Source organism: Mauremys reevesii, linkage group 8 (assembly GCF_016161935.1).
Source record: "Mauremys reevesii isolate NIE-2019 linkage group 8, ASM1616193v1, whole genome shotgun sequence".
In the NCBI taxonomy this organism is placed as follows: domain Eukaryota; kingdom Metazoa; phylum Chordata; order Testudines; family Geoemydidae; genus Mauremys; species Mauremys reevesii.
The window spans coordinates 79,378,708-79,405,606 of NC_052630.1; the positions used below are offsets into that span (position 1 = coordinate 79,378,708).

General features: G+C 42.4%; 1 protein-coding gene across 2 annotated transcripts in view; it reads right to left on the reverse strand.

Annotated features, from left to right (window-relative positions):
* LOC120370872 (calcium-activated chloride channel regulator 1-like) overlaps positions 1-26,899 on the reverse strand; it is a 100,611-nt gene that overhangs the window by 45,983 nt on the left and 27,729 nt on the right. The window lies entirely within an intron of this gene.

The following is a 26,899-nucleotide window of genomic DNA, read 5'->3' on the forward strand; positions in this document are numbered from 1 at the left end:
TGGGGGGTAATTGGTGCCTATATAAGACAAAGCCACAATATTGGGACTGGCCCTATAAAATCAGGACATCTGGTCACCCTAGCTGGGAGGGCGTCTTTCCCCCAGGCTGGCAGTGATCCATCTCATCTGGGGGGAGCTGCGCAGGGCAGGATGAGCTGCAGTGGCTCTGTAAGTGCCCTGTCCCTGAGATCAGATGCTGTGCTAACTTCACCATGGTCCGTGGTGCTGGTGGTGGTACCCAGTAGCATGCGATTGGACCTGAGGATTTGCTGCTGCTGTTACCACTCTGCACCCCAAGAGGTGGATTTTGGGGTCCTACAGCTTTCCACCTATCTCCTCCTCTACTGCAGCTGTTGGACCAGCAGGCTGGGGGTGAGCCAAGCATGAAAGCAGTACTGTGTTGCCATTTAGATTGTCATTTAACAACTTTGTTTGCCAAAAATGCTTGCTAACAATCCTGAATCCAATTTATATCTATATCTATATCTATATTTAAAATCAATATCTTAGCCAAAAACAGAAAATTAACAATTTTGACAATTATTTGTGACAAGTTTGGTTTGGGGCAGAGAGTGGGCCAGTTTTCATTAGAGGAACAAAAAATGTTGACTGGCTTTCCTATAGCCCTGTTACTGCTAAATAGAGCCCTCCAACAACTGTAATATGCTCATCTCTTTACTAGTGTATAGAGCAGGGGTAGGCAACCTATGGCACACTTGCCAAAGGCGGAACATGAGCTGATTTTCAATGGCACTCACACTGCCTGGGTCCTGGCCACTGGTCCAGGGAGGCTCTGCATTTTAATTTAATTTTAAATGAAGCTTCTTAAACATTTTAAAAACCTTATTTACTTTACATACAACAATAGTTTAGTTATATATTACAGACTTATAGAAAGAGATCTAAAAATGTTAAAATGTATTACTGGCATGTGAAACCCTAAATTAGAGTGAATAAATGAAGACTTGGCACACCACTTCTGAAAGGTTGCCGACTCGTGGTATAGAGTGACCGTATGTTGTAGTATGATTCTCTTGCTTTTTTTTCCAGTGAGTCAGTATAGCTTTTGCTGGCCCAGATGTTGGGCAGCCAATGTCTTACGTTTTCACAATGTTTTGTCCAACTTCCATAAAGTAAATACATGGTTAATATGAGTTTAAAAGGCCAGGGACACTTCCTTGTGAAGAATCTGTGCAGCAGATCATGCTAGAGCTGTGAAAATGTCAGTTTTTGATGGAATTATCGTGTATTTCTGGGAGTGCCCAAAATGTGCTGCTATTGCTAACGTCTTTCCAAACAAAGAGAAGGCACAATAGGACTTCTGTAACATTTCTATGCTAGATGAGATGGTTCTGTGCTGACTTCATTTTGGTCACTTTGTGCTTTACCTAGGAATAAAACTAGGGTTATGTTTTCCCACTGCTTGGAAACCCTGCTTATTAAACTGGATAATGCCATTGATCTATTTACAGTATAAGGTTGATATAGAGTTGTAACTAACATTAAGACTGATGCCCACTATACAGTTAAAACTAAAAAGTGGTTTTGTAAAAATGACATGGGTTTCCAACTCTACTGTTTCTCAATCAGGGTGGAGCACCTTGTGAGGTCTCTTCACACTAACTCAAGGTCACGGGCTCATGGTTATCCTATATTAGTTATTTTAAATAATATTTCTGATAATCTGACAATAATTTTAAGTTATTTCTTTAAAAAACACTCTTATAAGTTATGTTGTATCGAAAACAACTTTCCAGGTCACAAAAAAGAAAACGGAAAGATGAAATAGGATTAGCTATACAAACACAGAAGGGTTCTATACTTAAGTTTGCACATCATGAAAACAACCAAGTTGATCAAGATCATCAAGTAACTGCTGAAGAAAATTTTTATGCAGACAAAGCTCAAGAAATACAACAACACATGGAACAATCATTTGAAACAGATGCAGACACAAAACAAGAAATTACAAGAGTTGAAACTACTAGCATGGGATATAGATGACATTGGCGCATGGCTGCAATCTTTAAACAACGAATTGTGTGCCATTATACTTGAGAAAGGCCAGTGTTGAATATCCTAAAGACATTAGAGGTAGGAAATTCACAGAAAACAATTACTACAAAAGACTTTCTAGCAGTGAAATTATCAACAGACGGTGGCTTGTGTACTCTAAATGCAAGATGCTGTATTTTGTTTCCCTTGCAAGATTTTCAATAGCTGCAATTTTAAGATAGCAGCAAAGAATCCTGTGGCACCTTATAGACTAACAGATGTTTTGCAGCATGAGCTTTCGTGGGTGAATACCCACTTGCATCCGAAGAAGTGGGTATTCACCCACGAAAGCTCATGCTGCAAAACATCTGTTAGTCTATAAGGTGCCACAGGATTCTTTGCTGCTTCTACAGAACCAGACTAACACGGCTACCCCTCTGATACTTGAATTTTAAGATAGCAACCATCGGTATTAATGATTGGAAAAATCTTAGTCACACATTCCCACAACATGAAAAGGCACAACACCACATTGAAAATAAGCACAAATGTTGTGAGTGGAGTGTAAGGTTAAAAAATCAGACAACTCTTGATGTTGTAAAGGTAGAATTAATTATATTGTAAAAATAGAAAGGATTAAAGAAATGCTGTCTGTACCTTTAAGCAAAATTGCTGGAATGCTGCAATCCAGGTGTCAGGAATACAGACATTGACATAGAGCAATTGCACCATTTAAGGGCAATCGGTGAAGCATTAGCATTAGCCTTATATCAATAAGAGTTAAGCCTGGTCTACACTACGCGTTTAAACCGGTTTTAGGAGCATAAAACCGATTTAACGCCACACCCGTCCACACTAAGAGGCCCTTTATGTCGGTATAAAGGGCTCTTTAAACCGGTTTCTGTACTCCTCCCTAACGAGAGGAGTAGCGCTAATATCAGTATTACCATATCGGATTGGGGTTAGTGTGGCCGCAGATCGACAGTATTGGCCTCCGGGCGGTATCCCACAGTGCACCACTGACCGCTCTGGACAGCAATCTGAACTCGGATGCAGTGGCCAGGTAGACAGGAAAAGCCCCGCGAACTTTTGAATATTTCCTGTTTGCCCAGCATGGAGCTCCGATCAGCACGGGTGGTGATGTAGTTAAAAATCAAAATAAAGAAAGAGCTCCCGCATGGACGATGCGGACATGATCGCTGTAAGGGCAGGCAAATCTGTTCTATCAGCACGCCATTACAGAAGACGAAATTCAAAATCATTTTTTAAATATCTCCAGACAGATGCCATAGCAGGGACTCAGCGCACTGCTGCGTGACAAGCGTAACGGAAAGCCAAAGAATCAAATGGACGCTCATGGACTGGAGGACTCAAGCTATCCCACAGTTCCTGCAGTCTCTGAAAAGCATTTGCATTCTTGGCTGAGCTCCAAATGCTTCTAGGGTCAAAAACAGTGTCCGCGGTGGGTCAGGGCATAGCTAGGCAATTTACGCACCCCCCCACCCACCCCCAGAAGTGAAAGGGAAAACAATCCTCTCTTGACTCTTTTACATGTCACCCTATCTTTACTGAATGCTGCAGATAGACGCGATGGTGCAGCACTCAACACCAACATCCTTGCTCCCCCCACGCTATGGATGGCTGATGGTACAATATGACTGGTATCCGTCCTCATCATCAGCCTATTGGCACATGGGGCAGTGCAAAAGGACTGGTAACCATGCTGACTAGCATCTGTTAGGTCGATCAAGGGCGCCTGGTCCTAATTTTTCCTGGTAGATGGTACAGTATGGCTGATAACCATCGTCATCATAGCAACAGGGGGCTGAGCTCCATCAGCCCCCACCCTTCATGTGTAAAGAAAAGATTCAATTGCTCCTGAACTAGCAGAGGGATGCTGGGCTCCTCTCCTACACACTCCTTACTGTCCTTTCTGGACTATCATAGCAGCTGGAGGCTGCCTTCCACTCATATCTCACTAACAAGTCACTGTGTCTTATTCCTGCATTCTTTATTACTTCATCACACAAGTGGGGGGACAATGCTACGGTAGCCCAGGAAGGCTGAGGGAAGAACGGAATCAACAGGTGGGGTTGTTGCAGGAGCACCCCCTGTGAATAGAATACAGCTCATAATTTCTGCAGGATCTGACACAGAGCAGCTGTGCTCTCTGGTTCTCTGATACAGTGGTTCTCTAGTACACTTGCCCATATTCTAGGCAGGACTGATTCTATTTTTAGATACCAAAAAGGAGGGATTGACTCAGGAGTCATTCCCAATTTGCTTTTGCGCCCTGGCTAAGAGCAGCCAGGGGCACTTATGACAGCAGCAAATGGAACAGTGCAAAAGGTAGCCACGATCATCTTATTACCAATTTATGGTATGGTAGATGGTACAATATGGCTGATAACCATCTCTGCTATCATGCAAAAGCAAAAGCATGCTGCTGTGTAGCGCTGCTGAATCGCCTCTGTGAGCGGCATCTAGTACACATACGGTGACAGTCACAAAAGGCGAAACAGGCTCCATTATTGCCATGCTATGGCATCTTCCAGGGCAATCCAGGGAAAAAAGGCATGAAATGCTTGTCTGCCGTTGCTTTCCCAGCAGAAGGAGTGACTGACGACATTTACCCAGAACCACCCGCGACAATGATTTTTGCCGCATCAGGCACTGGGATCTCAACCCGGAAATTCAAAGGGGCGGGGGAGGCTGCGGGAACTATGGGATAGCTACGGAGTAGCTACCCACAGTGCAATGCTCCAGAAATCGACGCTAGCCTCGGACCGTGGACGCACACCACCGATTTAATGTGTTTAGTGTGGCCGCGCACACTCGATTTTATACAATCTGTTTTGTTAAACCGGTTTATGTAAATTCGGAATAATCCCGTAGTGTAGACGTACCCTTAGTAAGGAAGTAGGATATGCATGCTGTGCCCCAGGTGAATTTTACTGTTTTGCTCTCTTTGTCCCTTTGTTTAATTCCCGCTCTTTTATCTGTATTAATAAGACTGTTTAGCTCTTGCATGGCCGCTCAGATTATCTGAGTGTTATTAGCCGAGCGCTGTGCTAATAAAACAGAGTGGTCTGACAAACTGTGAGTCCTGAGTCTAACTTTGGCAATGTCCAAAATCAAAGATTGATGGAGTCAGAGAATCAGCATTGGTGTAGTGTTCTTGACCGTCTATTATCTATTGTTGAATATCTATCAACAAACAATCTTGCTTTTAGAGGAAGTGTTGAGAAATTATTCCAGCCCAAAAATGCTGGGAAGATTTGACACAGTGATGAGTGAACATCTCCGAAGAGTAACTGAAAATGAAATACATGACCACTATTTGGGACCAAAAATTAAAAATGAATTGATCATGCTAAAGAGTGATAAAGTGAAAGACAAAATTGTTTCATTGGTTACTTTGGCAAAATATTTTGCCGTAATTCTAGATTGCACTCCGGACATAAGTAATCAAGAACAGATGTCATTAGTAGTGATATTTGTCGACATTAATGATTCAGCACAGATTACAGTTAAGGAATCATTTATCACATTTTTAGAAGTAGTGGACATTACAGGTTTTGGACTTCTTCAAGCTCTCCTTGATGAACTAAAATGAATGGGATTGTCCGTAATGAATATTAGAGAACAAGGCTATGATAATGATGCCAATACAAGAGGATGCATTTCTGATATGCAAGCTAGATTGCTGGCAGAAAATCCACGAGCCTTTTTTGTTCCGTATGCATGCCACAGCCTTAATTTGATTTTGTGCAATACGGCCAAGTCTTCTGTAGAAGCTATTTCTTTTTTTGGTTTGCTGCAACACGTTAATGTTCTCTTTTCAGCTTCCACTCAATGATGGCAAATATTCAAAGCACATGTCAATGATATCACCATTAAGCCTCTATCTGAGACACACTGGGAAAGCAGAGTAGAAAATGAAAAAACACTGAAATATCAATCTGAGGAAGTTTAAGAAGCACTGGTTGCTATTTTGGAAGAAGCCAGATATCTAAAAGCTAAAAGTGAAGCACAGTCATTGGCCTCTGAAATATCCAGCTTCAAGTTTCTAACATCTGTAGTAATCTGATATGACTTTCTTGTTAAAATCTCAAGTGTAAGCAAAATAATGCAGAATCCAATGATGCAGCTTGATTCAACACTTACCTTACTAAACAACACACAAGACTTTTTAGTGAAATACAGAGAAAATGGATTCAAAGATGCACAGGTTACAGTGAGAGAGCTTGCACAGGCACTTGGTGTAGAACCAAAATTTCCATGTCTGAATGTGACACGAGTTTCAAGGAAAAAACGGCAAGCGGACTATGAAGGAGCAGATGAGCCCATAGAGGATCCAGAAAAGAAATTTGAGGTTGAATTTTATAATAATGTGATGGATAAAGCAATATGTGCAGTTGATGAAAGGTTTAATACCTTACGAGTACACCATGAACAGTTTGGATTTTTGTTTGACATAACTAAATTCAATGAAATAGGAAAACAAGAGCAGCAAATTACAAAGTGCAAGAACCTAGAGAGCCTTCTGAAGCACCGTGATAGTTTTGATTTAAATGGACTTGAACTGTACGAAGAATTGAGTACATTATCAATGTTGCCACATGCAAAATCGGTGATGACATTGTATAGTTTATTCATACCAGCAAACTTTTTGACATATATCCTAATGTGTACGTTGCCACTCGTATTCTACTGACAATTCCTGTAACAGTAGCATCAGGAGAACAGAATTTCTCAAAACTGAAGCTCATTAAAAACTATCTCCGTTCTCCAATAAAATGTTGACAAATTAAAAAAATTATATTATTTGCATCATTCTGTCAATACATCAGAATTTGTCCATAGCGCTACTTCTTCAGTGCAAGTATAGTCCATCAGCATTACAGTGTGCTTAATTAAGTTAAACTGTTTTTAATAAAGTGCATGTGGCAGGTTTTCCAGTACTGTAAGTTTATGGTTGTGTTGCTAAGAATAAGTCGGGCATCGGGCATAAGCTTTCGTGGGTAAAAAACCCACTTCTTGCATCTGTTAGTCTCTACGGTGCCACAGGACTCCTCGTTATTTTTATAGTTGAATGATGATAGCTCTTTACCTGCTTCAACACATTGAGGCTGCATTCATCTAAAGCCACTGATGCAGGCAAACTGACAAAGACATGTCCAAGTTCAAATATTTCTTGAAGCAATTCCTTTGGCTTGCAATCCAATTTAAAGTTCGGGGAATATATTCATTTGAGGAAGATGACCTCGTCACTGAGATCTTTTGAGATTTCTTTGTTGTACTGTTGCTGAAATTGTTCAGCTGCAGAAAGTAGATCTTCATTACTCAGTCTGTTGTACTGCCAAAGACACCCAAAAAGAGGACAAATTAGTCACAGTGACTCAAATCGACATGTAAGACCTGACTGAATAGAGTCAATGATGACAAGGAAGACATTGACCCTATGTAGCCTATCCACACTTGAAATATTCTGCTGTAAATAGGTAGCTTATCAACACTTGAAATCCTCTACTGTAAACGTACACAAATGCTGAATGGTATAGAAATGCTGATAAGACGTAAAAAGAAGGAATACTAATTAAGAACACAAAATGAAACAGTCAGGTTATTATCCTTATCACTGAATCAAAACTCAAGCATGGAAGGTGTAATATAACAGGCTGAGCTGAAGACAAAGGGATGACATATCGATGGTAAACACAGACACGGATGCAGACAGAGGGATAATGTCCAAAAGTTTCAAATGTGTGCCCTCACAAAACTCTCTGTACAAGATTATCTTAATAAATTTTCACCTTGAATCTGGGCCTATAGACTACGAAAGCCTATGAAGATGACCAAGCTACCAAGCTAGGGCTGGACCAACCAACCAGTCACTTCTTTTAGCCACCATATGAAGATAATAATGAGGAATTCTCACACATAAATAATTCCTTAGTCAGCTAGACATAAAACTATCAAGACACTAAAATGTAACAATGCTCTACCTTTCCACGTGCACTTGATCCGGCACTGCCACTAGTAGTGGTTTGTTTATATAATCAGCTGATCTGAGAGGACACATTCATCACGGTCTAATCTTGTGCCATCAGAACCAATATATTTTTATTAATATTTATGAACATTTTAAATTCTTTAATATGATAAAATCTCTATCAGTTAACAAAAAAAAATGTCTTTTACCAAATCACATCTCTTATTTGCTTAAATTTGCAGCTCTAAGCTGAGAGAGTGTGTCTCATTTTGGTCCGATAGGGATGCGCATAAAAACAAATTGTGAAACTTATCAAATACTAAAAAATTAACAAGTGTCTACATTTGAGACCCCTTTGAGCTTGAGGCCCAGGCCAAATGGCCCTCCTCCCCCCGCCTTCCACAATTGGCCCTTTATGTACTACTGAATGGGACAAATGCAGATTAAGTGGCAAGGGGAGGTCAGTGCAAATCTATGTGATTTGAGAGAGAAATTCCATATGGAATGTATCAGAGGACCTATTAGTTTTCATTAGATGCTTTAGTTTAAATAGTACTATAGAAATTTGTCATACCTGCCAATATCTGAAATCTACTAAATAAATAAAATAAAATAGGGACAATTGTTATGTACTCTATGTAACTTTATATTCTGTGTAATTTAAATTGTTTTCCTTTTTGTAGAGAGAACACTTCCACTCGGCTTAGCTCTTTTACTTCAACAATGCATATAACTGCAGTCACAATTCACAGATGCATCGATTTTAAGGCCACCAGGGAACCATGGGATGGTCTAATCTGACCATCTGTATAATACAGACAATTGAATTTTATGATGACTAAAGCATGTCTTCCAGAAAGGTCCCAATCTGAAAACTTCAACTGATGGAGAATCCACCACTTCTCCTGGCAGTTTGTTTCAATGATTTATCAGTGATACTGTTAACAGTGTGTGACTTAGTTCTAATTTGAATTGGTCTGCTTTTAACTTCCAGTCCTTGGTTCTTGTAATGACCTTCTCCATGAGATTAAAGAGCCTGGTATATTAAAGAGATTAATGCTTCGTATATTCTTCCAAGGAAGGTATTTACACACCATAATAAGTCATTGCTTGATTGTTTTTAAATCAACTAAATGAATTGAGCTTCTGAAATCTCTCACACTGAGATACGTTTACCAAACTTTGAATCATTCTTGTAGCTATTTTCTGAACTCTTTCCAATTTTCCAACATCCTTTCCAACAATGTTCCGGTCTTAGTCTCACCAGTGTCGCATACAGAGGCAATCTTCTCCCAGCTGCTACTCACAACTCCCCCTTTATGCACCCAAAGATTGAATTGGACCTTTTGGCCACAGCACAGCACTGGGAGCTCATGTTGAGTTGTTTGTCCACTCTGACCCCTAAATCCTTTTCACAGTCATTGCTTTCAGAGATACAGTTCCCCATTCTCCATGACCTGCATTCTTTGTTCCTAGATGTATAATTTTACATTTGGCTGTATTGAAATGTATTTTTGTTTGACTCAGCCCAGCTTACCTAGCTATCCAGATCACTCAGTATGACTGGCATGGCCTCATCATTATGTACCACCTCCCAATCTTTGTGTCATCCCTAAATTTTATCTGCAGTGATTTTTATTTACTTTCAAATAATTGATAAAAATATTGAATAGTCTTGGGCAGAGAACCAATGCCTTGGTAACCCCACTAACTACACCCTCATTTGACGATGATTCCCCAACAACAACTACTTTTTGAGAGCTGTCAATAAACTAGTTCTTAATCCATTTAATGTGTGCTCTATTGATACTGTATAGTGCTGATTTTTAATCAGAATGTCATGCAGTGCTAAGTCAAACACCTTACAAAATATAAGTAAAAGATAACTGTGTAGAGGTCATAATCAACCAAACTTGGAATCTTCTCAAAAAATCAAACCAGGTTTGTTTGACAAGACCTATTTTCCATAAAATCACATCATTTACATTCATTATATTCCCATCATTTAATTCTTTATGGGTTGAATCTCATATCAGCTTTTCCATTAGTTTGCCCAGGACTGATGTCAGGCTAACCAGCCTATAATTATTCTGTGTGATGGATTAGTATGTGTCTATTTCAATCTGCAAACCCTATTCTGTTTTGTGAACACCATTCTGGTTATAAAAGTATGCTGTGCCTTCACTTTGGCACTGCAGCCTTCATCTTGGGCTGAAAACACACCTAAGGTGTCAGGAAAAATCCTTGCCTCTGGCAGTGGGCTAATAATGGAGAGAAAAGAAGAGTCATCAACCTTGGCAGTCTTCTATTTCAATTGAAGCATCCTAGAACAATTTGCTGGCTGCAGTTTCCCAATCTGGACTTCAGGTGGACTGGAACTGAACAACAAATCACTTGATGAGGGAATTGAAGCTGCTGAGAGGAGTCCCCTGACAGACAGAATGGGAATGTTGTGAAAGGATAAGTTCTGTTCTGAGGTGGTACTCTTTCATTGGCCACCCAATGAGACAAGATTGGGCTGGAGGAGAGAAGGTGTAAAAGAATCTTGTCATCCCTGGAAGACGATGAAGATGATCCAAAGGACTCACAAGAGGGATGAGGAAACTGAGCAGAGTCTTGCGTGCAGCTGTTTAATATTTTTCCATAGATCTGTATATAGCTTGTGATTGTTTAAAAGTGCTTCTGTTGCCTTCACTTCTCCTCACAAGCAGCTCGGCCTTTTAATCAAAGTTGTCCTCTGTTGTAATTGTAGAATTGGGGCTTTTTGGCCATCTAGTAAACTCTTCTTAAATAGCTCCCAATTTCATTCACTTCTGTCCTAATTTTTACTCCCAAGCAATTTCATTCAGAATTTTCCTCAGCTGAGGGAAACTAGACCTTTTAAAGCACCACGTGTATATATTTTTGGTTGGGACGCATCTGTATTTTGGATTAACTTTTCTGCCTCTGGCAGCCCTCCCTGTGCTATCCCACACTGCATTGCTTCATACCTGTATTGACCCATCGGTTTACCTGTGTCCTCTGCTGCTCTGGGGTCAGGCTGACCAGATGTTACCTCCCTGTTTAATGCTGACACACAGCCAGGTGTACCCCTCATGTGAGTGCACATTTTCAGAGTCGCATACCCTTCTCAGCATTATAGCAGCCATGCCTCCTATTTCCACATGGATCCATGCAGAGATCATGGATTGCCTTGAGATCTCATAGATGAGACAGCACAGTTCTGCCATAACAGCAGCCACTCGTATACAAGGATTTATTGAAGGAAATGACAGAATGGGGTCACTCCTGGAACAAGTTCCAGTACCGCAACAAGGAAAGGAGCTCCAGCACTGTTGCAGAAAAGGCACGGACAACACCAGGACCTCCAGCAATGCTCCCAGCGCCTGCCCCACCTACCTATGCTGAGCGGACCTGGATTTTTGCCAAGGAGGCCACCACCAAAACCAGACATTTTGCAGACAGTACCAAAGGCAGCTAAGAGGCCGAGGAACCCGGCCCTGACCAGGGCTCTGAGGAGGAAATTTCCCTCAAAAGTCAGGATGTCTTCACCATACAAAACCCCAAGGCAGAGACAGCATTGGAGTGGCTCCTGGAACCCAGCCAACACCTAGCCTGGCAGTGTTGGGGAGGGGACTTCACTGGCACCTGGAGAATTTAAGATCTTCAGCATTTATTTCTCTGATATATCAAATTCCACAGCCAGCAGTCAAACCATAATCCCCTTCCCATGCACCTGCTCTCTTCTCATTGACCACCACTTCCCTGATCCCCATGGTTGATGCTGGTGTCACGTCAGAGGTTAAAAATCACACACATTGTAATGCAGGCATGTTTACTGAAATGGCAGAAGCTCATGGGCTGGATCAGACCTTAGTGACTAAGGAGGAAAGCCCAGCAGTTAAGGGCTGGATAGGAGGAGAGTGGACAGGCTGTTCCTGATGTGAGGGAAGAAACTAGCCTTGACCTAGAAATTGACTGAGGACTGCAGCCTACCAGAGGCCGTTGGTAGGAGGGCAGACTGGACCTGGGTACATGCGTTGACCACAGCCCAGCAGCTGGCTGTTAGATGGTGAGAGGGCTGCTGTTGCTGCTGGGAACCTGCCTGTTAGGAAGATGGTTGAAGGCTGAACCAAGTGGGACTGAAGGCAATTTTCTGTTGATGGTGTATTGGACGGGACTTAGAGACTCTGTTACCCTGGAAGGGGATGAATGCTTTGAAGTGGCTTAGCCAGAGGGCCAAGTTACCTCTATGGCTGGAGCAGGCTGAAGATCACTATGGGGAAAGTGAGGAAGAGAGCTGCAGTGCTGGGTCTTGAAGGGGTGTTCTGGGATGGTCAGTCTTGTAACAGAGACCATAACTGCTTCTGAGCCATGGACCTATCTGAAGAAGCGGCACTATCATGGGGAGATTGCCATGTAGCCCTCTTTGACCTGCTGCACAGCCTCACTGACCAGTTTCCACAGTCTTACTTCCCTCTCCACTGCAGTAACACAGTTCACCAAGTAGCAATCCAGCCATGCGAGTGCCATTCCCCTCCTAAAACAGATCAAAGCACCACCCTATTTAAATTTAAGAATGTCATCCAGTGCTATGTAGAAAGTAATCTTATTTCACAGCACATAAAGCCAACTGTACAAAACCCGTGGAATGCTATTTTCCATTACAGTGGAAGAAGGAAGTATGGCTCTGCATAGAATTCACTTGTGGACTCTTGCATGTGCAAAGTTCTTATATTGCTATTATAGCAGATGTAGCTATATCTCATCAGTAACCTAACTGCACTTTGGAAAGACTGAAAATGCTTTGACAAAGCCATTTTAAGATAGAAAGACATGCAGGGTCAACCGTAAGTATACTAGTGGCTTTAGCAAGAAATTGTTGGTACCTTGATCACGTGAACGCACACCATGCCCACAAGAAATACAGAAGAAATACAGAAGACAAAAAAAATGTTTGCTAAGCATAAAATGGGGTGGCTTTCATTTTCCAGTTATTGCTTCCACTCCCCACTTTTCATCTTCCATTCTCTCACCCCACCTCCCCCTTAATTGTTTGACCTCCTCCCTTATGTCAGTTCTGTCCCCTTTTGTCTTTCTCTTCTTTCCTCTGAATCCCATCTTCCTGTGTCTCTCGTATTTCCCCTATCTCTTCCCTACCCAACAGAATCAGACTGGCTCACAGTGATAGCGCAAAATCAAGTCAGAGGCCCACATGATTAAAAATAACAAAAGTTATTAAATATAATTCTCCTCATGGTGTGTAATGGGGCCTGTCCCTTTAAATCATGCACACAATGGCTACAGCCCTCCACCACAGGTGTTACAGTTATGCAGTGATACAGTTAATAGCTCATCATTTGCATTATAAACCTAGATTAATAGTAGAAACAGGCAAAAAGAGGTGGTGTGTGGACTAGGTTTAAGTTACCGTTTGAGTTGAAACAGAATCATTTCTTACTTTCACGTTCAATGGTTCCTAAATCATGGAAGTATTTTTATGAGAGTTTTTTCTCCAAATGGCTGAAAACAGATTTGCAGCTGCATTTTCTGAGTGAAGAAGCTCCTTGGGTTGCAGCATTCCTGGGAAATTCTTTCACTGGCGCTTTTTAGTCTCCACTAAACACACACTACTTGGCTGTCAGCAATCAGGTGAGGACTAGCATGAAGCTTTTTCCTGCCTCAACACATTCTCCAAATGGGTGCACTTCTAAACCAACTGTTAGCTGGCTGCTTCCTCCGGATGCCATGACATACATGTGAGATGAATTATAAAGATGTTCACCATATAGGCAGCTGCAGGAAACCTCACTGTACATCTTCTTTGGCATATAGATTTAATTTATTCAATTTAATTACAGCTTTTTCATCATACTGTATACATAGAATATGTAATCAAGTGGCATAAAGCTTTAAGTGGCATGAGTTCAGGGTGTATATATGCAGTACATATAATGTAGTTTTAATCTAACCTGGAAGAGTTTTAATCTAACTTGGAAGAATTTAGTTAAAACAATTTCTGAAAAGCATCCAAAACTCATATCATCCAGCTGGGCAGATCCTTATACTTATGAAGCTCTCTTAGCAAGGACAGCAATGCTCTAATGCCCTTTAACAGTGTTTGAAAGAATGTGATGCCGTTATTTATTCCAGTGTATCCACAATGGAGTCTGTTTTACATGCCTCACTCCACATTACTCCATCTTACCATTTTCTATGTCAGTGGTCTCCAAAGTGGGGTGCGCGCACCCCAGGGGGTGTGCAAGATGATCCATTGGGGGGCGCGGTGGGTGGAGCGCCGCTGGAGCAAAAGGGCGGCGCAGCACAAGGAACGCCACCAGAGGGGGGCAGGGGGGAAAGGTGGTTGGAGGAGCGCCACCCTAATATTGGCTGGAATGCTGCCTCTTACAGTGTGCCATCCCAGGCAGGTGCTTCCTACCCTGGTGCGTGGACCGGCCCTGCAAGGTACAGTAACTGCTCACTTAACGTCCTCGTTTAAAGTTGTGCAATGCTCCCTTATAATGTCGTTTGGCTGACTTTACAAGGGAGGATTGTACAAGTTCCTCTTCTCCGCCTCCGCCCCCTTCCTTCCTCCCTCCCTCCAGGGCTTCCCCCTGTTTGGCAGTGCACAGGACTTCCTGGGAGGGAAAGAGGGAGGTAGGGAGCGAGCGAGCGAGTGGGGAAGCTGCCCTCCCCTCCCCCGGCCAGGCAGGGCCACCTGGAACGCAGGGGCTTTAAGGGCTGCTGGGCCCTGGGCTAAGGGGACTTGGGGTTCTCGGCAGGGGCCGCCCCGGGGAAGATACCCAAGTAATACATTTTCAGGATGACATGCCACAATTCCCCTCCTCCGCCCCCGCCAGTGGATAATTGATCATTTCTTCCACCAAGGCCAATTTTGGTCAGTGGTAAAATTAACAAAGGACACCCGGGGATTACCATAGATATGTGCCACCATACATAGATTGTATTACACCAATGGATTCTGCAGGCCTGAAGCTGTAAGAGCGGTCCCACCACTCCTGTTTGGGGTATCCCTGGGCTCTCGCTTTTACTGCTTTGCCCTGTTAACAAAGCATGAGGGAAAGAAAAAGAACAACACAAATGCACCTATTGGGGAAACTGAGGCACAGATGAAAACTCCCTAAATTATTAGTTGTCCCGTTACAGTCCTCCCTGTCTTTTGTCATTGATGTTGTTTGCCTGGTTTAGGAGGTTACAACAATAATATTATGCCCTGAGATCAGTAATTGCTATTGCTTGCCAAAGGGCTTCCCATTCCACTTCCACTTCAGGCCACCACAAGAGGAACAGGGTTTGTCCTAATGGGATCTAAGGGAGGCTTGGGGCCTCCCACCAGGTATTTTGCTGTGGCCCTGCTGTGTCTATCCAGACTATGCACTGTTTCCAAGGCTCCTCCTCTCCAGCCTTGGGCCACACTGTGGCTCAGGCCCCATCAGCAGCTCAAGGTATTCTCCCTTCTCAAAATTATAATTATCCAGATAATCCCATGGATAGCTAGAAACCTGGATGGTCCAGGCAGGTGGCTGGTCCACGACTGAGGCCCACAATGCCATGACCAGAAATCTAGGGAGAAACATTTGTTTTGAGCTGATTGGCATGTGCCCATTTCAATTTGCCTGGTAGCTGAAGCTGGTACACTACCGGGGAGATGCGATTTACAATGGAGCACAGACCCACCCACTTGGCATCCAAAGCGTGGGCTGCCTTCTCCAGCTTTTGCAACATTACCATGTCTTCAATTTGCCATCCCCAGACGTCTTTACTGACAATCCCCTTATGCTTGGCCTTTTCCTTATCTAAAGCAGTCTCTACGGCTTCACGGGTTTCACATAGCTCCTTCCTCATCTGGGCAAAGCTGAGACTTTTTGGTTGTGGCAAACAATAAATGTTGTTATTGGTAAACACAGTACTCACATCACATTTACATTTGTCTACTAGCGGGTTGCTAACATTTCTATCCTCCCAAAACACTTTTCCCCAGGAATTAACACATACACATTGCCCATTATACAGTAATTTCGTCTCATTATCTAATTCATCCCATATATAGGATCCTAATGAAATGTCTTATTACAGGGCTTTGGAACAACAGGCAAGAACAAGCATACCCACTTTTGAGGAGTCCACTTGGTACCACGTCTGGTGTCCAATCGCATCTTTCCCTCCCTCCCCAGCCCACTGGCTCGAGATCCGTGGTAGCCAGAAGGATCCCATGTGCAATATGGGGAGTGGGATAACTATCCATATCTTTGCTTCCAGAGCCTGTTGGTGTGCAATTTTAACAACAATTTCCCCCAATTAAAAGGTCTGGCCTTAATATGCTAGAAACATACTACATCCATTCGTACTGATAAGTATTAAAAGTGACCTTTTTCTTTTCTTTAGCAAATGTATTAAAACCTTAGTGTTTCCTAATATTACCCAAAACATTTTGTGTTACAAGGTGGACAAAGCAAGTATCTGCATTTCAGTACATCCCATAGCTATAGCAGTACGTTTTTAATTTCCATTTGTTTCTATATTAGGCTGTCCTGTAGCTAGGACAGAGAGCTTATTCTTAATTATCACCAAGTCTACAGTATTTATAATCCCTACTCCAAAACCAATTTCTCCCAATATGTTGTCTGCTACCTGAGGATTTCCCTGCAGAATTTGATACACAACAGTGCTAATAACATGACAAACAACATAAGACAAAACAGAGAACACAAAACACAATTTTTATTGTGACAGTAGATTCATGGTATTTTGGGTTGCTTTTCAGCTGGTATAATCTTTTCCTGATTTTCTGAAAGACAAAAAGAACATGTTTCTACCCCTTTGGGAGTGACAGATTATTACTTAAAATATTCCCTTTTTAAAAATATTCCTTTTTTTTTACTTTTTTATTCCCTTGCTGATTGCAGGCAAAACAGAGGAATTACCCCCATATTTTTCTGTGTTTGTTCTATAGGCAGGCCAGATTTCAATGGCTTTTACTTTTATCAGTTAGGTAATTTGCATTAACACAGATGCTTTCTAGCTTGCGTTTGGATTCAAAGCCTTCAGCAGCTCAGAGACTCTGTTTTAAAAGGGATACACTCAACTTTCATCAGAGGTTTGTTTACTTTTAACTTTTAACTCCTGCTTCCAAAACACAAAGTGACTTGAAAAGAAAAACACAACCTATTGTGGCTCCCTTTGGCAAAGTGAGAGTTTGATTACACAGAGTCACCTTAAGGGTCTGTGTGGGGCATGGTCTTTCTCTCTTTTACTACAGCTTTTATCTGCTATTTTGTTACCAAAAAATAGATTTAATTTTTTTCCCCATTCTCCTGGCTTTGGCTGCCCTGCTGTAACCATGACCTTGGTCTTTATTTAAAACATTTTAAACTTTGTAAAGCATTGAGTTACTTTAAGGGTTAAATGCTAAATACCAAAAGTTAAACGGCACTAGTTACCTGTGTCTGGCAAAAGTGTTTCTTGGTTTTGCAATTTTAAATGGAAGATTCAAATGGATTTTAGTGGTCTTATTTAAAAGAACACCAATTCATCTTAAACCTACAAAACACAAAGATTATACACACCAGCAGTGTTCTTTTAGCAAATTTGACTAACTTGTTCTTAGCCAAAATGATCTCACTGAGATAACGTCTCTGCCTGGATTATTTACAGACACTCCTTTGGAAAAAGGCCCATTTCCCTTCAGAATGGCTGCAAAGAAACCAAGAATTTTCTTTTCATAACACCTTTCCTTTTTAACATTTTTACAAGTTTCACTGCTTAATTCCCTCCAGCCTCTTCAGAGTTAACTTCTCACTCTCTCTTTTCCAATTTCTTTAACTGTTGCTTGCCTGCTTGTCTGGGCCCGATCCTGTTTTTCTCGTTGAACTGTTACTTTCCAAGGGCACAGGCTTTGTTCCACTACCAATTTAAAAAGGAGGGTGGGCTCCTTAACTAGTCCCCACCTCTCCTGGTCCATTTTCTTTTCATAATTACCCCATAGGATGCTTTCCTTGTAGTTGGGGGTGCCATATATACAGCCAATTGATGTTTTAACTGTTTAATTTTCTTTTCATGGTGAGCACACTGTTGCTGTGGTGTATATTGAGCATGGATATCAAGTCTTTGATAAGTCCCTGAATGACCAGTACCTGCTTAGCCAGTGCTTCCAGGTGAGTGTGTTCCGTCTCTTCCGCCTGGCAGTCCTGTCTCAAGGCTTGCAACTTGCCCTGGGATAGGCTTGGGTTGCCGCCTGGTTAGTAATCTACGCTTTCAGGTGCTTAATTTTCACCAGCTGTCAGGTACACACCTCCTCCTTTTTCCTCAACACCTCTTTCTGTCCCGACCACATCTGATACCACATAGCAGCTGCAGTCCAAATTAATCCCACAGCTGCCCCTAGGTTTTTACCCTTCTGCTTTTCATACTCAGTATACAGATCCAACAAATCCTGCCAAGAATGCACCCTTTTCTGAAGCTCCATCACAGAACCCCAGGGATTGTATCCCACCTCGGCGAGAGCCCTCTCCAGCTGGGAGAGGTCTTCACCCCTCTTTGAAAGAGGCAGCAGGGTCCCGTCCCTCTTTGCTGTCTCTCCCATGGCCCGGGCATCAGGTCCATCTGCCTCCCATGAGGCCAGCTGACCGGGCAGCTGGACTACCGTGTCCACACTCCCTAAAGCCTGTACATTGAACCCATCGCTGATGCCATCGCCCGCAACTGCGGGACTCCTGAGTCCACAGATGTACCCTTTTGTTTTCTGAATATGCTGACACAATCCATTGGTACAACTCCTAAGATCTTTCAATCACTTGAGATTTTACATTGCTCAGAGCAACCGGCACCGGGGCTTATAATGCTCACCCCCCATGGGCCAGAGGGAGAGATGCTAAGCCTCCCTCAGTATTATTCGGTCCATTATCACCGAGGGTCCATACACCAAAACCCTTCCTGGGCATAGCAAGACACCTTCCATTCTCCTCTTATATTCAGACACACTATGGCTGAGGGCATATGAACTGAGGATTATTTCCTTGGAGCAAGAATGTCTAAATCCTCCTCCCTTCTATCACCCAGGACTTCTATAGCTGGGGGTGTACCCACCTGCACCCTTCCCCCGGAAACTGGGGTGGAGAGAGGAATGCTAAACCCCTTTCTGGTTCTCAGGCATACTATGGCTGAGAGTGGGCACCACCTTTATCATAAAATTCTCAGCATGTAAAACCAACAGTGCCGGACAGAACAAACATGAAATACCAAGGGCAAAATAGTTGGTGCGCTCCGCAGGGCTCCCCCCCCCCCACAATTCTCCACCAAAACTGTGACAGATTTTCGTTACCAATATGTCTGGGCCACAGTTGATCAGGCTGGGCCACAGGATCATTTGGGGAGGAGATGACATAACACACCAAGTGTTTAAATTTTAAGGCTTTATTAATAAAATAATAAAATACAGCAGAGAGTGCTGGGAATGCTCCCACTTTACTCAGAGGAAGAAAGAAAACATTTAGAGCCCCAAGCCCTAACCCACTTTCACACTCACACATGCACTACCCAAGACTTGTTAGGCCTGGGTGTAACGTAAAAAGAGGAGGAGGGGTGGACGGGAGTTTTTGCCCTGGGCCCAGGTCATCTGGGGAATCTGCTGTAATCTCCTAATTGTTCCAGCTCTCGGGAGGGTTTTTAAGTCCTGGGTTTCTTTGGGGGTGTCATTGTGCCGGGCCCTCTGTGCCTGGTGCTCTTTGTACCTGTCCCAATCAGCTTGCTGTGGCCTTCTCGGCTGCCCAAAACACACTGGCTCTGGAGAATTTGTTTTTCCTTCTGTTGGCCTTCACCATTGCTGCCTCATTCGCTAGTTTTCGCGGCTATCTTTCCAGCTCTGCTCCACTTAGTTCTCCTCTTCTTAGGACTGGGCAGCTGTAGATTTCTCGTTGAGCCCATGACCTTGGGCCAGGGCCAGCGTCTTATCTTCACACAGAGCTAGCTAAAGTGCCGAGTTAACCCGTTCACTGCTTTTTTCTCCCCCCTGCTTCCCTTGGCCTCTTGTACTTCTGCAAAGGAATCTTCCATTCCCCACTCACACACCTTTGATCCTCCCCAAAATGCTTTGTGATGCTTGCAACAGCGTTAGCTGCATACAATGCTGAGCTGCCTTCCACGGGGACTCCCTGAGGGAGGGGGCCATTGGGGTGTGATAAATGCAATCAGAAACTAGAACCCTTGCTTATCACCCTGAGGGATACTGACTCAGAGAGCAGATGATTTCTTAGCCTGGGAGAGTTAAGGGATTTTCATTTCCTGGGCCTATTGCTTCCCAGCATGGATGATTATAGAACTATATCATTAAAGCTAAGTTAGCCAAAGTCAGACCACCATAAGAAAAAGGCCACAGAATCAAACCACAATGCTCAGTTAAAAGACAAGGATGCAAGTGTTATGCTTTCAATAGGCAGGCATGGCTGTGCAACTGGAGGGCGCTCCTGAGAGATCTTTATTAAAATTCTGCCAAAAACTGAAGGGAGGTTGGGATGATTTTTCTGTATATGATGGTGCATACTCCCTTTTTGTATACGGCTAACCAATCACTTTCGGAAATAACTTTTCCCTGGGCCTCACAAAGAACATACATTTTGCCTTGGAACAGATATTTTTCAAGAAATTTCCCAGATGACCCCCATTTAAATCTTCATCCACAACCAACACTTCAAAAAACTCCTGTGCTACGCTATCAGTTATACCTAACACATTTTTCATTAACTAAGTATACCCCCTTCCATTAAAGCACAGGTAATCAAAGTTTGTAGTTTCTCCTTCTTGACTGGTTATGAGAAAAAGAATAGATTCCTACTTCCCACACACTTCCTTCCTCTAAGCACATATACACTGGTAATAGGGTTACAGTGAAAAATATTTATGGGAATCCTTGTTAATTGTTAGCTGCACTTCGCTGTTGGCAGATGATGACTTGATGTGAACTATGAACCAAATATAACCCTAGTTAAAACCTGTTCTGGAAGGCCTTGCACATCAGCAAAAGACAACCTACAGCACATTTGTTCCCCTAGCTATACACCATTAAATTTGGCACAGATGTCAGAAAGCCAAATGTGTGTATGATTCGGTAGTAATTGTAGTCGAGTATACTGCATATAACAGATGGCAAAGGAAGAGCACCACTCACATTAAAATCTGTACTCTTCCTGGGCGCCTCTCAGAATTTAACATAAGAACATAAAAATAGCCATACTGGGTCAGACCAAAGGTCCATTCAGCCTAGTATCCTGTCTACCGACAGTGGCCAATGCCAGGTGCTCCAGAGGGAGTGAACCTAACAGGTAATGATCAAGTGATCTCTCTCCTGCCATCCATCTCCATACTCTGACAAACAGAGGATAGGGACACCATTCCTTACCCATCCTGGCTAGTAGCCATTAATGGACTTCACCACCATGAATTTATCTAGTTCTCTTTTAAACCCAGTTATAGTCCTAGCCTTTACAACCTCCTGAGGCAAGGACTTCCACAGGTTGACTGTGTGCTGTGTGAAGAAGAACTTCCCTTTAATTGTTTTAAACCTGCTGCCTATTAATTTAATTTGGTGGCCCCTCATTCTTATACTATGAAAACAGATAAATAACTTTACCTTGTATCAGAGAGGTAGCCGTGTTAGTCTGGTTCTGTAAAAGCAGCAAAGAATCCTGTGGCACCTTATAGACTAACAGACGTTTTGCAGCATGAGCTTTCGTGGGTGAATGCCCACTTCGTCGGATGCACTTTACCTTATTCACTTTCTCCACACCACTCATGATTTTATGTACCTCTATCATATACCCCCTTAGCCTCCTCTTTTCCAGGCTGAAAAGTCCTAGCCTCTTTAATCTCTCCTCATATGAGACCGGTTCCAAACCCCTAATCATTTAAGTTGCCCTTTTCTGAACTTTTTCTAATGCCAGTATATCTTTTTTGAGATGAGGAGACCACATCTGTACACAGTATTCAAGATGTGGGTGTACTATGGATTTATATAAGGGCAATAAGATATTCTCCATCTTATTCTCTATCCCTTTTTGAATGATTCCTAACATCCTGTTTGCTTTTTTGTCTGCTGCTGCACACTGCATAGACGTCTTCAGAGAACTATCCACGATACCTCCAAGATCTCTTTCCTGATAAGTTGTAGCTAAATTAGCCCCCATCATATTGTATGTATAGTTGGGGTTATTTTTTCCAATGTGCATTACTTTACATTTATCCACATTAAATTTCATTTGCCATTTTCTTGCCCAATCACTTAGTTTTGTGAGATTTTTTTGAAGTTTTTCATAGTCTGCTTTGGTCTTAACTATCTTGAGCAGTTTAGTATCATCTGCAAACTTTGACACCTCTCTGTTTGCCCCTTTCTCCAGATCATTTATGAATAATTTGAATAGGATTGGTCCTAGGACTGACCCTTGGGGAACACCACTAGTTACCCCCTCCGTTCTGAAAATTTACCATTTATTCCTACCCTTTGTTCCCTGTCTTTTAACCAGTTCTCAATCCATGAAAGGATCTTCTCTCTTAGCCCATCACAACTTAATTTACATAAGAGCCTTTGGTGAGGGACCTTGTCAAAGGCTTTCTGGAAATCGAAGTATACTGGATTCCCCTTGTCCACATGTTTGTTGACCCCTTCAAAGAACTCTAATAGATTAGTAAGACATAATTTCCCTTTATAGAAACCATGTTGGACTTTTGCCCAATGATCTATGTTCTTCTATGTGTCTGACAATTTTATTCTTTACTATTGTTTCAACTAATTTGCGTGGTACTGACGTTAGACTTACCAGTCTGTAATTGCCGAAATCACCTCTAGAGCCCTTTTTAAATATTGGCATTACATTGGCTATCTTCCAGTCATTCAGTACAGAAGCCAATTTAAAGGACAGGTTACAAACCATAGTTAACAGTTCTGCAATTTCACATTTGAGTTCTTTCAGAACTCTTGGGCGAATGCCATCTGGTCCTGGTGACTTGTTACTGTTAAGTTTATCAATTAATTCCAAAACCTCCTCTAATGACGCTTCAATCTGTGACAATTCCTCAGATTTGTCACCTACAAAGGACGGCTCAGGTATGGGAATCTCCCTAACATCCTCAGGCCATGAAGACTGAAGCAAAGAATTCATTTAGTTTCTGTATAATGACTTCATCATCTTTAAGTGTTTCTTTTGTGTCTCGATCATCCAGGGGCCCCACTGTTTAGCAGGCTTCTTGCTTCTAAAGTACGTAAAAAACATTTTGTTATTACCTTTTGAGTTTTTGGCTAGCTGTTCTTCAAACTCCTTTTTGGCATTTCTTATTACATTTTTACACTTAATTTGGCAGTGTTTATGCACCTTTCTATTTACCTCACTAGCATTTGACTTCCACTTTTTAAAAGATGCCTTTTTACCTCTCACTGCTTCTTTTACATGGTTGTTAAGTCACGGTGGCTATTTTTAGTTCTTTTACTGTGTTTTTTAATTTGGGATATACATTTAAGTTGGGCCTCTATTATGGTGTCTTTGAAAAGTGTCCATGCAGCTTGCAGGGATTTCACTCTAGTCACTGTACCTTTTAATTTCTGTTTAACTAACCTCCTCATTTTTGCACAGTTCCCCTTTCTGAAACTAAATGCCACTACTGCAAATCCTACCTCGACACCTCAACATGGCGCAGCCATGACCCTGGCTGTTCAACAGTGATGGTAGCGGAGTGCATTCTCCAGCAGGTCTAACCATGCTATCAAGGTGTCGGACTTTTCAGCCCAGCGAAGGGGTTGCTTCCTTTGTGGAGGGGCATATAGTCCCTCTTTCTGAGGGAGGCAGTGAGACATTTGAACGAAGAGAGGCTGCAAATAATCTCAGGTGCCAGGTCACCAAAAGAAAACCGGACAACTCTCTCAGTGTGAACTTATAACTGCAGAACACTGATGAGGGAGGAATTGATAAACCTTCTCATGGAGGAAAAGGCAAAAAGAGCCTGTGATGTGCTGGGTGTTTGCAAAACATGATGAAAGAAGGAAATGGAGGTCAGCTGGAGGGACAGAAGCATGGTCATTTTAGGAAAAGGAGAAGGCACAAGGATAGTTGGAGGAGTTGGATTAATCATAAACAAGGAATGGTCTTCGAAAATTGTCTCATGCCATTTGAAGTCATCACGTATTGGGGTGCTTAGCCTCTGATTGAACCGAAATAGTACCCTCAAAATCATTTGGATTTATGCTCCCACAAGTGCATGCGAAGATGATGATGTGGAAGGATTCTATCAGGAACTGGAGGAAACCTTCTTTCTGATGGGAGAATGTGATGGGAGATTTTAACGCCAAGGTTGGAAGAGGGAGAGAGGGCAAAAAGTTAATAGGAAGGTATGATATCAGAGAACAAAACGCAGGAGGAAAAGGACTAGCTATATTGGCAGAGATGAGGAGAATGTTCATTGGTAACACCTGGTTCCAAAAGAAGGCCAACAGAAGATGGACCTGGATCGCACCAAATGTGAAGACAAAAAATGAAATTGATTACTTTCTGATCAATAGACGCATTGTGCAGGATCTCTCAGTAATGCCATCATTCAATATCGGTAGTGATCATCATCTACTGAGACCTAGACTCATATTTACTGTGAAGGTGGAGAAAAAGGCACTGTGTATGTTGAACAGAAGGCACCAACTGGTAGCTTTTGATGAGGCAATCCTGAAGGAAAACATTTCTAGGGAAGATTGGAGCCTCCTGGATGACTGCGATGACGATTCTGAAAACTTCAGTAAGAGATTGAAACGGTGTGTGAAATCAGCTGAACGTGAAAGACCAAGAAGAGTTAGCAGAAGAATCTCGGAGAATACAAAGACTTTATTGGAGAAGAGGAGGAAAATGAAAAGAAATGGTAGGGACAGGCTGAGTACTCTCTTCTCTGCAAGCTTATACGAATGAAGTTGAAGGAAGATAGAATTTTTCTGGGAAGTTTGATTAAAAAAAAATTAGTCAAAGAATTTTAAAGCTATGGTATTTTGAAAACTTCCCCAACATTCACTTCTTTTCCACATCCAAAATGGCTTGGCTGATTGTGACGGAGCGATTCTGGCGGGACCCAACTGAGAGTGCCAAATCAGGACCAATTGCTCAAACAGGGTAGTCACAGCCCTAGGCTGGGGTTTTTCCACCTCTAAGGCAAACCAAACCAGCCAGACAAAAAGGACTTTGGTCTCACCCCACTGGCTAACCACAAGTCACACAAGCAATTTCCTGAGACACTCCAGTCTCCCAGTATCACCACCAGTGCACACGTCCTGGGGATAAATGGTTATGAAAACCAACACCCCAATAAAAGAAAAAGGTTCCCTCAATCCCAAAGGACCAAGCCCCAGACCCAGGTCAATATACACATCAGATCTTACCCACAAATCACGCTGTTGCCAATCCTTTAGAATCTAAAATCTAAAGGTTTATTTACAAAGGGAAAAAGGTAGAGATGAGAGGTAGAATTGGTTAAATGCAATCAATTACATACAGTAATGGCAAAGTTCTTAGTTCAGGCTTGCAGCAGTGCTGGAGTAAACTGCAGGTTTAGATTAAGTCTCTGGAATGCATCCCCCGCTGGGATGGGTCCTCAGTCCCTGGTGTAGAGCTTCAGTTTGTAGCAAAGTCCCTCCAGAGGTCAGAAGCAGGATTGAAGACAAGATGGAGATGAGGCATTAGGCTTATATAGACTTTTCCAGGTGTAAGAATCTCTTTGTCTTCACTGTGGAAATTTACAGCAAAATATGGAGTCTGGAGTCACATGGGCCAGTCCCTGCATACTTTGCTGAGTCACAAGGCGTGTCTGCCTTCTCTCCATGGGTCCATTGTGTCCTTAATGGTCCTTAATGGGCCATCAAATAGGCTAGGCAGAGCTAACACCAGCTTGTCTGGGAGGCTTCCCCCAGAAGCACAGCACAAACTTGAAATACTGACAGCATAGAGCCAACATTCATAACTTCAACTAAAAATGATACAGACATATAGACAGCATAATTATAACCAGCAACCCATAACCTGGTCTTAGACACCTTATATGACCCCCTTTACTTAGGATTTGGTGCCACTACAGGACCTTGGTTGCAACCCATGTTCTATATGGTCCCCATTTATATCAATAATGTCACACCCCCAACGCAAAATTGATGCAGGAAGGGATGACAAAACATCGCTGACTGCATCCCAAGAGCCCCCTTTCCTTGGGTCTGTCTCACTACAGCTAGTGTTGGGCTAGAGGCCGTACCAGGGTATAACCGAAATGGTTTATCAAAGTCATGTTCAATAACATGAATGGATCTCTTTACAAACTCAAGGTATAACTTGGTTAGCTTTTGCAGCATGGTTCCTGTATGTTTCATGTGATCTTGCCAAGAGCTAAAGAAAACAGCTACTTTATCCATACCAGCTCTGGCCAATGTTTTGAACCCAAATAACATTAAACCACTGTAGATATTGAGGTTGTTCATAGTACAGGACTCTTGGCATTTAGCCATGAAAGCAATATGGTAGTGTGCCTCAGTTTCCCCTTTCATACAGCACATCAGGTCTGGAATGTATTTTCCCCTGTGAAAAGTTCCAACACTGTTTACAGGCATTAACTGTGAAACATCAGTATAGCAAGGCCCTTTAACATAAAGTGTGTTTTCATGTATTCCTTTCAACATGTTTAAGGGATTTTCCAAAAGATTAGGCACATTGTACATTGTTACAGTTCTTGGCAATAGCAACACATTAGTTACAAAATTTAGCATCAGCAATAACAACAAATTGATTGCAAGTGTCCATTTACAAACATGTTTGTCATGCCACACCCTTGGCTCAATACCATTGGAGTTTGGGCCTTTTAGGGTTAACCTGTGGCTTCCCTTTG